Below are 13,605 nucleotides of genomic sequence, written 5' to 3'. Positions count from 1 at the left end.
AAATTATAAAAAACATTTAGCACAATGGTTCGGACATAGTAAGCACTCTGTAAATGCTATTTGTAGAAGAGAAAAATATCTTTTTACTCTACCTGTCTAAACTCTTGACTGGGATTCCCTGTAACAAAAGACAGATTAACAAGAGAAAAACATATAAATGTATTTAATATAGGTTTTGCATGACATGGGAGCCCTCATGAGGAAATGAAGACCCAAAGAAATGGTTAAACCTGAGTGTTTTTATGCTAGATTTTAAGAAGAGTTACAAGTCTTGGAAATACATGATAGGACAAAGATTATGAGCTAAATACAGTAATCTGGGGGAAATTTAGCAAGATCGTTCAAATTCTTCTCTGTGTCCTTTTGTCTTCAGAGATAAGGATGCTCTTTCCTCCTGGGATAGGGAGGGCACCTCCCACATAGGGATGTTATGACTTGCTTCAAGGGAAGGTCAGAGAGTCCTTCTTTCACATGCCATTTCTCAAATTCCTTCAGGTTGAAATACTCAATATGTCAAGATGTCCTGGGGTCGCGTGTCCTGCACCCCGTCATATTCTTGTTATCATTTCTCTCTCATTCAAAAAATCACTTTTAGTGTGGACTCACAGGTATAAGAAAAGAGTCCAGATACCATGAAGATCCTAACAGAGACACAATTTAAGGCGGGGGGGGGGGGGGCGGGACGGTGACTACTTTCACTTTATCTGATTATTTTAGCACAAGTGGGAGTTGGAATTTCAATTATCTGGATACTTATCCTCTTCCTCATTTTATGTCTGCTGTGAGCCGGAGATACTCACTACTAAAATTTCCGAAGTAGATAAGCAGAGTCCCTTTACAATCATTTCACTACCAAGAGGCATTTATTCACATTCAAAACCCCACTAGAATGTGGGTCCCTTTTAGCCCAGGAAAAGGTTACCAGAGGGCACTCGAATTCTGTAAGGGCAAAGGAATGCACCAGGACAATCCCTAAACAACAGCTTCTAGAAGAACAATAATCCTCCGAGAATTGCAGCACTTTGTATCCTCTGGTCTCTTGCCTAGCTTTGAATGCAGGTCATGATTTCATACAGGAAGCATCTCAAGCATGTTTACTGCATTTTTATGCAAAAAAGTAATAAGCACATCTCAATCACAGTAATGTAGAAGGTCTTGTTACTTTGGATGTCTCTATCAGTAACTACTCTTCCGGGTGTTTCTCACTTTCCTTTAGTATTCAAGTTACTGGCCGTCTATGTCCCTCTGCAACCCAATCTCCATGCTTTTTTGTCATCCACATTGATACCAGTTCTAATACAATAGCCTTGCTTTTTCTTGACCAATGACCCAGTTGCCACTCTGCTTTACTGCAGGCTTTCAACATCCGTAACACTTCCACCTCCAGTTTCACCAACAGCTCTTTTTCATCTGCGCTGCTGACACGATCTGTAGCTTTGTTTCTCACACGCCCTCATTCCCAGCTAACCCACCCATTGAGGCATTTGCCTATTCTCTGAGCCTGTTAGATTATTCCTGGTTTTGCCTGCCTCCATCTCTTGCTTAAACCACTGGTTAACCAATTCCACTAAGGAAAGCGTTAATACTCTAAAATATATTTCACTCCTGCGTTTGTCAGTTCTCAGCTTTAGAGAAAGAGGACAAAGACTAAGATATACCTCCATACTTTTGTGTGTGTGTGTGTGAGGAAGATCAGCCCTGAGCTAACATCCATGCCAATCCTCCTCTTTTTGCTGAGGAAGACCGGTTTTGAGCTAACCTCTATTGCCAATCCTCCTCCTTTTTTTCCCCAAAGCCCCAGTAGATACTTGTATGTCATAGTCGCACATCCTCCTAGCTGCTGTATGTGGGACGCGGCCTCAGCACGGCCGGAGAAGCGGTGCGTCGGTGCACACCGGGGATCCGAACCGGGGCCGCCAGTAGCGGAGCGTGAGCACTTAACCGCTAAGCCACGGGGCCGGCCCCCCTCCATACTTTGATTATAGCACATTACAAAACCCAATATACATAAGGCTAAATCACCAAAAAGGCTAACTCAATAACATGGTGGCAGAAAATAACTAAATTGCTAATAGTTCCAGTGAACTAGAGTTTTATAAAACCGGTTCTTACTTAAAAGTTTATCATATGTCTGCATTTTTTATACCTGTCAATGGATCTGCACTTCACAATTTTCTTTAATTTTACTCCTATCAACTTTATCTTTCATATTTAAATAGTTATGTTAATTTTATCATGATTCCGAGCTTTAAATAATTCAGATGAGGCACTGAGATTCCTTCAGTGTTTCTTCATGGATATTTAATGTTTCCAATACACTAGAGACACCAAATAATCAAATAAAGTGGTGTAATTTTATGAACTGATAAGATTATAAATTTATATTTCAAATTGTTTTATTGAATGATGTATTTCTGAGATATATGTAGAATTTATTCATCTCAAAATAAATTTAGTTAAGATGATTAATCTACTTGTATTAAAAACATAAAATTTGGTAATTTGAGTAATAAGATATTTTTATAGAATAATGGTACTAATCATACCCAAAGTTTACAAAACCCAAATAGTCTATAAATTTTCTTTAATAATCTAAATTTTTACTTCTAAAATGTTTATTTCAAATTAAGATACCACTTAATAACTGTTCTAATTAAGATACTTTCTCTTTTAAGTAACTGAAAATTCTAGTTCAAATTGGTTTGAAAAATAAAGAAATTCATTATCTCACACCACACTGAATCAAGAAACATGGAAAGTTGGTTCAGGGACCCAAAAATGCCATCAAGCACGCCAAGTTCTTTACATCTTTTCTGCAATTATTTATTTATTTATTTATTTATAATTTTATTTATTTATTTTTCCCCCAAAGCCCCGGTAGATAGTTGTATGTTATAGCTGCACATCCTTCTAGTTGCTGTATGTGGGACGCGGCCTCAGCATGGCCGGAGAAGCGGTGCGTCGGTGCGCGCCCGGGATCCTAACCCGTGCAGCCAGTAGCAGTGCGCCCGCACTTAACCGCTAAGCCACGGGGCCGGCCCCTCTGCAATTATTAATGCATCTGTTTTGCCCTCAAGTTGGATCTCCTCATGGAGAAAGGATGACCTCCTGTTGCAATTTCAAGCATCTATTCCAGACAGGACCAATATCAAGAACCAACCTGTGCCTTCTCATCCAGTGTCCCCTTGCTAAGTATAAAGAAATTTTTTCTATCCTATCTCCCCCCAGTCCTGTCATTTCATATAATTGACTATGACTGGAAATGGAAAGGAGAATTAACTTCAGGTAGATAATCACACCTGGCTTAAGCTATTCAGTGTCACTCAGAGGGAACCTGGAGATCCAACAGGGAAGACAGGCAAAGAACTTCCAATGATGCTTGATGCTTACCATTAGAAAAGACACATAGTGGAGCCAAAAATAAGAAACAGACTAGAAGACAGTTCTCTCTCACTGTGATCTTGAAGATATTGTCAGTTTTCAAGTACAAAACTACTACCTTGCACCCATTCCCTGGAATTTTAAGGTGGTCCAGACCTACTAAAATTGGACTGATTTATGAATGTGAAGCTCTATATAGTAATTATCTCAAATTAATAAGTCTAAAGAGACTGTTTTTGTCATATATTTCAAAAATAAAATTGAATCATCAGTTTCAAATAAAACAAGAAAACTAATTTTTAAATGGAGGTATCTCACAGAATTATCAAGCCAAATAAAAAGAAGAAAGGGAATATGGGGCAATAAATTACCTCATACATGCTTTAATTATAGGTCTCCCTCATAATAGTGATTTGCTATATTTCTATGTATTCTATATTCTTATTTTCCAAAATTCTTAGCACACATTTAAATTTTTCATCAGTAATGGTCATGAATAATACACATCATATAACCAAATATATAACCTTAAGTAATCAGTGATGCATAGAAAAAAATCAAGTTTCCACATGTACATAAATGTATTTTTTTCCTTAGTATTCACAGGAAATTGCTAATACTGGCATGGTTACTTGTTACCAAGCAGGAGATACAAAGAACTGTTTAATATATCTATTCTCTCTTGCAAAACATATCTTTTCATTCCTGCAACTTAAAGTGTAGTTGAGGAGACAAAATACTTATATATGAAAAATAAACCAGTACCACAAGACAAAATTCCCAGTCAAATCATAACCTTTCCAAATATAGTTAATGCTATAATGTGAAAAAGAAAAATCTATTTTTTAAATATACATGTTCCAAAATGAAATATAAATGCTTCTTTGTTAAACTGTGTCACTAAGCAAGATAATGAAGAACTGCTCACACGCTCCTTGAATAACGCCAATTATCTGGAAAATGCGCGTTATTTCTTGGGAATTTACTTTCAAAAAAATTTAGGACATCTCTGGGCCGGCCCTGTGCTTTAGCGGTTGGGTGCGTGCGCTCTGCTGCTGGCGGCCCGGGGTTCAGATCCCAGGCGCGCACGGACGCACCGCTTCTCCGGTCATGCTGAGGCCACGTCCCACATACAGCAACTAGAAGGATGTGCAACTATGATGTACAACTAACTACTGGGGCTTTGGGGGGAAAAAAATAAATAAATAAAATTAAAAAAAAAATTTAGGACATCTCTGTATAACTAACTGCTATCAGATAAAACTGAGTTAAATAACTAGAAATTCTCTTAACCTTATTAAATGATAGCACAACCCACTGGCACCTCTGAAAACATCAGTAAAGATTTCCAAGCGTTCTTAATGTTTTTTCGTGCTATGAATCCATTTGGCAGTCTAATGAAGTCTATGGACCCCTTTTCAAAAATGTTTTTAAATGCATAAAATAAAATATAAATTGTGTAAAAGAAACAGACTTAAAGTACAGCTCTTAAAATATACTAAAAACAATTTGAGATATAGCTACACGTCTAGAGATATATCCACATATAAAAAAATGCTATCTAGAAGCAGGTGTAATTATTATTGTAATTTCAAACTAGTCATAAACATAAAAATATTTCAAAATATGTGCAGCCAGAGCAATGAGACATGACAATAAACATCTGCAACATCTAGAAAGTTACAGGTACTATTAGGACTAGTGTGTGTGTCCCTGCACTCAAAATTGAAAGATATACTAAATTTAAGTTAGATGTTCATGAGAGTAATGATGCTATTGTTTCCTTCCAAGTTCACGGATTCCCTAGAACGCAAAATGGAGAGAACACTCAACTCCTTGTGACTCCAATTAGACATTAGCCAGATCTGGAGAAATGGAAAAATAAGCAAAAATAAGATAGCAGTTTTTAAGATAATTAATCCAGTTAAAGTTCTTAAGCTCCCATATGCAATTACTAATGATTATGGTCATCAACATGAAGACAGAAAGGAGAAACATCTCTACAGCCCCAAAATTCACAAGTTGCTCTGTTAAAACCATTTACATGGTTCCATGCCTCCTTGCCTTTACTACTTGCTCTGCCTTCAACTGCCCCCTTTCATCGCCTGCTAACTCATCTTTATCCTTTGCCCAGGAATCACCTCCACACTTTCTTTCCAGACACTGCTTACCCCCATGCTGATAAATAACCCCCACCCCTACTCCACCAACATCTTCTCCATTATAGCAAAGAATTATATGGAAATAACAAGTTCTATTTAAGTCTATTTAAGTTAATTAGAGATAAGTCCCTGTCATCTACTACTAAAAAGGCCACAGCTAAAAAAATAAATAAATAAGTGGTGTTCAATACATATTTATTAAATTCAACTGGATCACATCAGAATCCCTTTATTTGTGAACTCATAGTTTAAACATAGTTACATTTTCCAGAATGAGAAGGGGGCAGGGGGAAGATTACAAATTTTTATGACAACTTAAAAGAAAGTCAGTACCTCACTGAATAAGGAAGTCCCAAAGAAAGATTTACTATATCAAGTCACAAAACATTGTTCTTTAAATTAAAGCCTCATCTGCACTACTCTAGGAAACTTCATTTTTCCAAATTAATCATAAATTTCCTAGTCTACTTAATTTAAGCAATTAAGCCTATGATAATTCAGATGTAAATTTAGTAGTGGTTCTTCCTTTAAAAAGAATTAAAGACAATATTGGTAATATGATCGTTACTAGTTTGCCATTAAGAATTTTAGAGGCTTTTTTCTATATATGCAGAATCACAGTGACGCATTAAAACAGAAATAATAATTCGCAAAACTTCAAAACAGTATCTACTGTTATTACAAAGCACTGTTACTTTATAGATCTGAAATGTCAACAGACTTTTGTCATTTCAGATGGCATTTAGATAATTTCAAATACAATTCATTTACTCTGATGTGACTCCTTAACAATTCTCTCAAACTGCATTTTGCTAAACTACACTGCATAAGCAGCATCCTCTTACTAATTATACTCAATTACTGCATGCAGCATAGAGGTAAATTGCTTTGAAATTAATTCAGTTCTATAATTGTTCTTTACAATAAGCCAAACTTTCTCTATATTGATGCATACTACCAGCAATGATTAGCATTTCTGTTGGAGGACATTTCTTTGATTATAACAATGCACAGCCTCAAGGAGGCAGTAGCAAAGTTCTATCATCAGCCGAAATTCTGTATTCACTATGGAATTCCTCAAAGGCGGACAGAAATTAAATAGATTACAGAGAATGACATGCGTGTTGACCTTTAAAAACACTTTCCAAAGTACTCTCGTCTTCTGAAACAAAATTCTTATCAGTCCTTACCAACCTATGTTTTAACTTACTCAAGTGGAAATCTGGGCAAATGAACCTATTTGCTGTTAAAATTTTACTGTAAAACATGGCACTCTCTTGATGATGGTAAATAGCTATGAGAGAAATCGAGAGGCTAAAATCAAGTTTATTCTCCTATATCAACTTTTAATTACCCCAAATTTGAAGGTTTGTTAGCACAGCACAGACAGTTTTGTTTGCTTTTTTAGCTAAAATGCTGTCTAAAATCAATATTACCTCATTTAAATACAAACTAAGTGAGCAGGAGCGGTTAGTTATCATTTGATGAAATAGTACATAACTATTTAAAAATGTTATACAACCAAATCTTTAACAATTCAATTAGTAGGTTATTTATGCTCTATGTTTTCGTCTACCAAAACACTCAACTAGCTGTGTTTTGGCCATTTAAATAACTATCCTCATTTCGACAAGAATGAACTAAAGACTGAGCCCAAATCATCCAATCTGCTCTTTGCTGGCAGCTCTGGCAAAGTTTAAGTTCCCTGAAATTCTTGGAGGACTTGTGGTTGAAGTTTCAGGAAACAGGTCAACTATAACATCTGGTAATAGTAAGAAAAAAGCTATACAATACCAGGAAAACACTACATTTACACACAATTCTCCCTTCACAGTACCTTATAAACTTATCAGTACTGTCTGCCTTCCAAGCAGTGAATTTACCCTCCTGCAGTAGTTAACTGCACATTTGCCTGTGTTATACTTAAGAAAAGTAGAAGAGGCCTCCATGATCATGTCATCATCAAAGCCGTTAACCAAGAACATGGGTAGCAGCTCTTTCCCACTATTTTTTTCTACCTTTAAAGGCATAAATAAAAGCCTAAAAACTCTTTTAGAATTTGGAAAAAAAAAAAAAAGCCAAGGATTTCTAACAACAGTAATCTGGAAAAGATTTTAAATTAACGGTTAAAATTGGCTCAGAAATATCTATTAATTGAAGTTATTTTCCCTATGGAAAATATACCTAGCACAAACAGAGAAACATCAAAGAATATATATGCCATAATTATACATACATATAAACATATATAGAGAGAGAGACAAAAAGGAAAGGGAGAGAGAGTCACCTAAGGTATGGAAGTTTCTAAGGTATGTTCTGAATCTCCTTTTCAGAAGACATGTGATAAAGAGAATATGCAGGTATGTGTATCTATATAATGTTAATAGGAAAAAACAAATATGAACTAAATGCAGTTATTGCTATCTAGATATGCCCTCTTAGGTGCACCCCAGAAAATATACACAGTGTTATTCAAAACTTTTAAAAATTCATATTAATCTTTGCAATATAGCATGAAATATAGTGGCAATCACAATTGTTACATAAGTTAACTCACTTATTCATATTATGTGAGCAAAGTGGAACAGCCTTTCCAAAACTATCCTTAAGTACACAATATTGAAAGATGAGACTAATTCCAAGTTTACCATAACTGTACTATTTTAATGAAAACAGAAAATTAGCACTATCTCTCTTGCACAATATTTGAGTCAATTAACTGTCTTCTGATGAAAAACAATCATGCATTATAAGCAACATTAGAGTCACTGAAAACATTTTTCTAGTATGAAACAAACACAAAACTAGCAAATAACAGAGCCTAAAAACAATATATGCACTGTTTTCTAAGCCTAACTCTGGAACAATGACTTTTAGCCATTATCTTTAAAAATAATGGCCTGATTTCAATTTTGTATCTCCACTGTTTGGAAGCAAAGTGATTTCTATTTTCAAAGTTTATAGTGTTTTTCCTCTTCCAATTTGAATACATTTAAGCTCCCATAGGATCAAGTTTAAGTTTCCTGATTTCTAACTGTGTAAACGCAAACACTGTTAGATCCATCAGCTTCTAATACGTTTAGGGACCAGGGATCAAGGCAGCCATGCAGTTGGCTCCTGGAACTATTTTTGAATTCATTATTATAGTCAAATAAAATAACTTTTTTTTAATCCTTTAGAGATTTTAGAAAACAAATTGTAATTTTGCAGAATGAATCACAAACAAAGCACTCTGCTGAGTGAAACGTAAATAAAAATTATCTATTATTCAGCAATGGAGATTAAGATTTTAAAGATTTTTCATTTAAAGTCAAAAGCAAAATTGAATATTTTACATTAAGATTACCTTAATACATCCTAGAACATTCATTTGTTCTTTGATTATTCAAAAAAAAGTGCCAAGGGGCCGGCCGGTGGCGCAAGTGGTTAAGTGCGGGGGCTCCGCTGTGGCCGGCTGGGGTTCTCTTGTTCGGATCCTGGGCGGCTGTGCACCAACGCACCGCTGGTCAGGCCATGCTGTGGCAGCGTCCCATATAAAGTAGAGGAAGATGAGCATGGATGTTAGCCCAGAGCCAGTCTTCCTCAGTAAAAAGAGGAGGATTGGCAGATGTTAGCTCAGGGCTGATCTTCCTCACAAAAAAAAAAAAAAAAAGTGCCAATTGTGTTAATATGACCATAAATTCAACTACTATTTCTCATATACTCCTACTTTTTATAGATTATCAATGATAAGATAAAATCTAAAAATAAAAATTATGCTTATATTCTACCAAAAGATTTTATCCTTTATACAATTTACCTATACTTATTCTGTTTTCTTTCTCTAATACATGGACTTAGTCACCTGAGAAAGAGTTAAATTAAACATCCCTGAGTACAGCATGGTACACTGAGCTGTAAAAATAGGTAGTTTATTTTACTAATTGACATGTCAAACTAAAAACTAAATATTTCACAATTATCAAGCATGGATCAACAATTAACAAGTTCTTCCATTATAGATGGCAATATAGGCAATAAATTATATGTCAGTAAAATGTTTCAGTAAAATAACATGCACAAAATCACAATGCTGAGAAGTTCACTGCTGGGATTTGAACCCAAGGCTGTTGGTTCCTGGGACATAAAAAATATGCAACAAATATTGGTTGAATCAATTAATGAATGGCTCTTAAATCTGCCCTCTACACTCTTAAGGAAACTGTTGTGGTCATTGGGAAAAGAAAGTTTGTTTGTACATCATAAATGTATTTTAGTCTCTCAAGTGTTATTTCCAAGTGGGGAGCCAAATTCTACAAATATATTTGCTAACATCTCATAAAGGCAAAATTGAGCTGGACTCAAAAAACAACCGGTCCTGAGTATAAATATAAACTGAAATAAAAATAAATGAATTTGCTGATTGTTCTTTTCCATTTGAGAGAATGACTCAGTGTTAACCATAATAAAATATCACCCAATATTCTCAAAAATTAAAATTTATGACTAAACTAAAACTATGATTACAATGCAAAAGCAGTAATTTTTATTAATTAAATAGATATGTCACTGTATATGTGTATTCTAGATATAAATATTTCTATTTTACCCCTATAATGTCAATTGAATCAACTGAGTCAGAAACCCTATAACCTTTATGTCTAAAAACCTATTAACATAATTTCATCTCTTTAATACCCACATAATCTTGTAATTATGTAAAGGAAAGTTTCTTTACTTTGCAAGTGGAAAACTGAAATCATAGTCAGGAAAAACACTGCCAATGGTGATTCATAAAGTCAATCTCAGAGAGCAGGCTGATATTCACAAATCTCAAATTCATCAATCCAGAGGAAATACAAATCATATTAGTGTTTTTTACCATTCAACCTCCAAAACCACCATAGTAGACCAAAGTCCCTTAAAAAAAAGCAGACACATGACACAGAAACAATTTTACATAAAAGAAGGATCTGAATTGCAGATAAGGCTCTGAGTTCCTGGAAGCAGCAGGGCGTGCTGGGCAAATGTGTGAAATACTGAGATCACCCAACTTCTACTCCTTCAGGTGAAAGAGCAAGATCTATTTATCGAGATCACTTTTGACAAACACAAGGAAGACACGTTTTCCACTTTAATTCCATGACCCAAACCCGTGCCATTTGAGAATACCTAATTGAATTACTCAATTTAGATGGAAAACCATCCGCTCAAAGTCCAAGTCTTCAGTTCTTACTGGCTTCAGTTCTTACTGGCTATAAAAACAATGAAGGTCAAGGTCAGGGGACTGAAGTTACAGCAAGCCTAGTCCAAGTTGAGGAGGAGACAGACAGCAACAGTGTAGGCATCTACAAAGTGTGATGAGCACAGGCAGCATCAGGCCCCCAGCTATCCCACTGCCACTGATCAGCATTCCACACTGATAAGGAAGGCTCAGCCCTCCCTCCCGGAGAACTTCTTTCACTCTCCTCGGTCCTATCCAACTGCACCCCATGCCTAGTTTATTTTTCTGCCAAGAAGAGTGATCTTGGCCACCTCAAAATTCCCATTGCAAAAGAAACCCCTTGTTTAAACCCAAGTATAACCGACAGCTCCTTTCCAATTATCCCCTGCAACTTCCCCAGTCTCTTTCATGCTTGGCTACTGAGCTCAGTCTAGTTTGGCTGTCGGCCAGGTTCCTCTCGTCTTTCCTTGTCCGTCGTAAAAGCTTGGAAAACACTCCTGGACAGCTCAAGGAGACCTTTTAAGTATGCAGTGGGGCAGTACCTTAGTCTGTCTGCTGTTTCCAGCAAGGCGAGTAGTCGCCAGCAACTGCACTCTCCCAATTGGTGGGTTTTCTAGCAAGGCTACTTGTTTATGTGGGGGAAGGAGGGAAAGACTGGCAGGGAAAAGGGGCGATTTGCAAATCTGAAACATTTCCAACTCCTCTCAGAGTTTCCGACCTCCTAACATTCACTCTGTCTCATTACCGCTCCTTCAGCACCTAATCACCCATTTGGTAGCACAGACACAAAATCATCAGTATCATGGTTTCCTACTAGTCCTAGAAGTTAACAAGCAGAGCCATACTAAAACACTATCCAAAAACTTTTATTCTCTTTGGTGCAACATTTTTTTAAAAAGCAGGTCCCAAACTAAATTTATTAAATCCTTTCTAATTGATTGCATTTTACATTGCCAAACTTGAAAACTGAAATAGTGCACGTGAATGTCTGATTGCAAGTGAAAGTAAGGCGAGCTCGGTTGGGAAAAACCGCTAAGACCCAGGAAGGGGTACCTTGACCGCCAGCCTGCACTTACTCGAGGTTTGCCCAACGTACTAAGTGAACTCGCCAAGCCCAACACCAGCTACGTCTTCCTTACTCTACCCTGGCACGCTAGTTCCAGCTGCAGCGTCCAGCTTCCTGTTCAAGTCCCATTCAACATCGTAAACACATTCCAAGAAAACCAGCCTGCCCAGAATTCCCTCCCGCACACGGGGAAGTAGCGCGGCGGCCCCACGAGCCACAGGAAAGAACCGATCGCGCTGGGCTCTGATCGGTGTAGTGGTCAGCCCACGGGGAGGTGGACCCGGCCGAGCAAGCTTGGCAGCGGGACCGGGAGCCCGGGGCCTCGTCACCCCGCCGCGCCGCGCGCCCCACCCCCCCCAACGTAGCGCTCGCCAGAAGGAGCTACTTAACCCACCCAGCCAAAGGGTAACCATGCGGGCGCCGCCCCTGGGTTTGGGCCCTCCCAGCCCTGGGCTTTAAAGAATCCTCGGCCCGGCCTCAGAGCTTCGCGTCTCCCCGCCCCCATGCCCACACTCTCTCCCGGAGCCAACAAAAGGGAGGAAGAAGTTTCGCTCCTGGGTCGCCTCGCTGTGACCCGGCGATGACTTGCCTGCTCAGTCCCGTCTGGTCCACGCGCCCTCAGCCGTACTGATCCGCGGGCGCCCCCCTCGTCCCCCTCCAGCTCCTGCCCACCGGCCCCGGCCACCCGGACCAAAGTTACCACAAAGGGCTAGGGGAGGCTCCCAGAGTCGGGAGACCGCTGCCTCTCCGGCCTCGTGAGGCTCCCCAGTCATCCCTGAAGCACTGCCAGAGCAGTCGTTAACAGGTCTTAGCCTCCTTTAGTGCTGGACGACTCCCTAAGCCTTCACTGTCCTAATCTTTGCAACCTGCCCGGCGGCGGCGCGCAGCCCCGCGCCCTCCATCCTCGGCACCGGCGGCCGGGCTGACCACCGCCCGCGCCTTCAGGATGTCGCTTGAACAGAGAGCGCACGCTACCTGGCGGGAGGCTGGGCCGGCAGCCAGGGAAGACCCCGGCTGAATCGCCGTCTCTCCGTACCTTACTGACTGATGCGGTCGGGTCAGGCTTGAGGCAGGGGCGTGGAGAGCTGCCGCGTCCCCGGGGCCGGGCGATCTCCGCTCCAGCACCGCCGGGGCGCCGTTTCCGTGGCCGAGAGAAAGTTTCTCTGCGTCAATACGGTGCTGGACTCGGGACCCTCCGGCTCCGGTCCCCTCCCTCCTCTTCCTAATCGGCTGCAGCCAAAACTGGCGCTGGCGGCGGCTGGGGCTCGAGGCTGGGGACTCCGGGTCGTTCCCGGCAGGGAACGCGGGGCTCCCCCTCTCGGCCAGAAGGAAACTCTCCCGACTCCGGCCGGCACGCTTCTGGCGGTCTCCTTGGACACTTCCAAACGGGACGTCCGTGTTCCAGCTCCCGGACTTTCTTCAGTCTCTGCTGGTCGTTTCCTATGGGCCCACTGGGCTATCTGGCGTTTGCACGCAGGACCGAAGGAGGAGAGGGGAATGTGAGAGCGACCGGCTGTGGAAGGAGAGGCCTCACCTTCCCCTGTTAACTGGGACAGAAGCAAAACCACAGATCCTCCACCCCCAGCCCTCCTCCCCCGCCGCGTTTCTTTTTGAACCTCCTCCCATCAGGACTCTTCGCCTTATCTTATCTCTATGTTTCCTAACACAATTTTAAAACACTTCTGCGGCTTAAGAAGAAAAAAAATAGTGTCAAAAGAAGCGCACACACGCATACCAGTAGGTGTCTTTTTTACAGCCTTCATCAAGAAAACATTGACACGGTTGCTGCTGCT

At 39.8% G+C, this 13,605-nt stretch overlaps 1 protein-coding gene across 6 annotated transcripts in view; it reads right to left on the bottom strand.

The window, feature by feature from the left end:
- Positions 1–13,363, bottom strand: part of GULP1 (GULP PTB domain containing engulfment adaptor 1) — a 266,643-nt gene extending 253,280 nt beyond the window's left edge. For 2 of the 6 annotated variants that reach the window (XM_058549394.1, XM_058549396.1), the window contains exon 1: positions 12,849–13,363. The gene's annotated coding sequence lies outside the window, so the exon portion shown is untranslated. The other 4 variants (XM_058549398.1, XM_058549397.1, XM_058549399.1 and 1 more) reach the window with 3 other exon arrangements.
- Between the last annotated feature and the right edge of the window lie 242 nt (positions 13,364–13,605).

The sequence above is a fragment of the Diceros bicornis genome, chromosome 10 (assembly GCF_020826845.1).
Source record: "Diceros bicornis minor isolate mBicDic1 chromosome 10, mDicBic1.mat.cur, whole genome shotgun sequence".
Lineage (NCBI taxonomy): Eukaryota > Metazoa > Chordata > Mammalia > Perissodactyla > Rhinocerotidae > Diceros > Diceros bicornis.
This window is presented reverse-complemented; position numbering and strand designations above follow the sequence as displayed.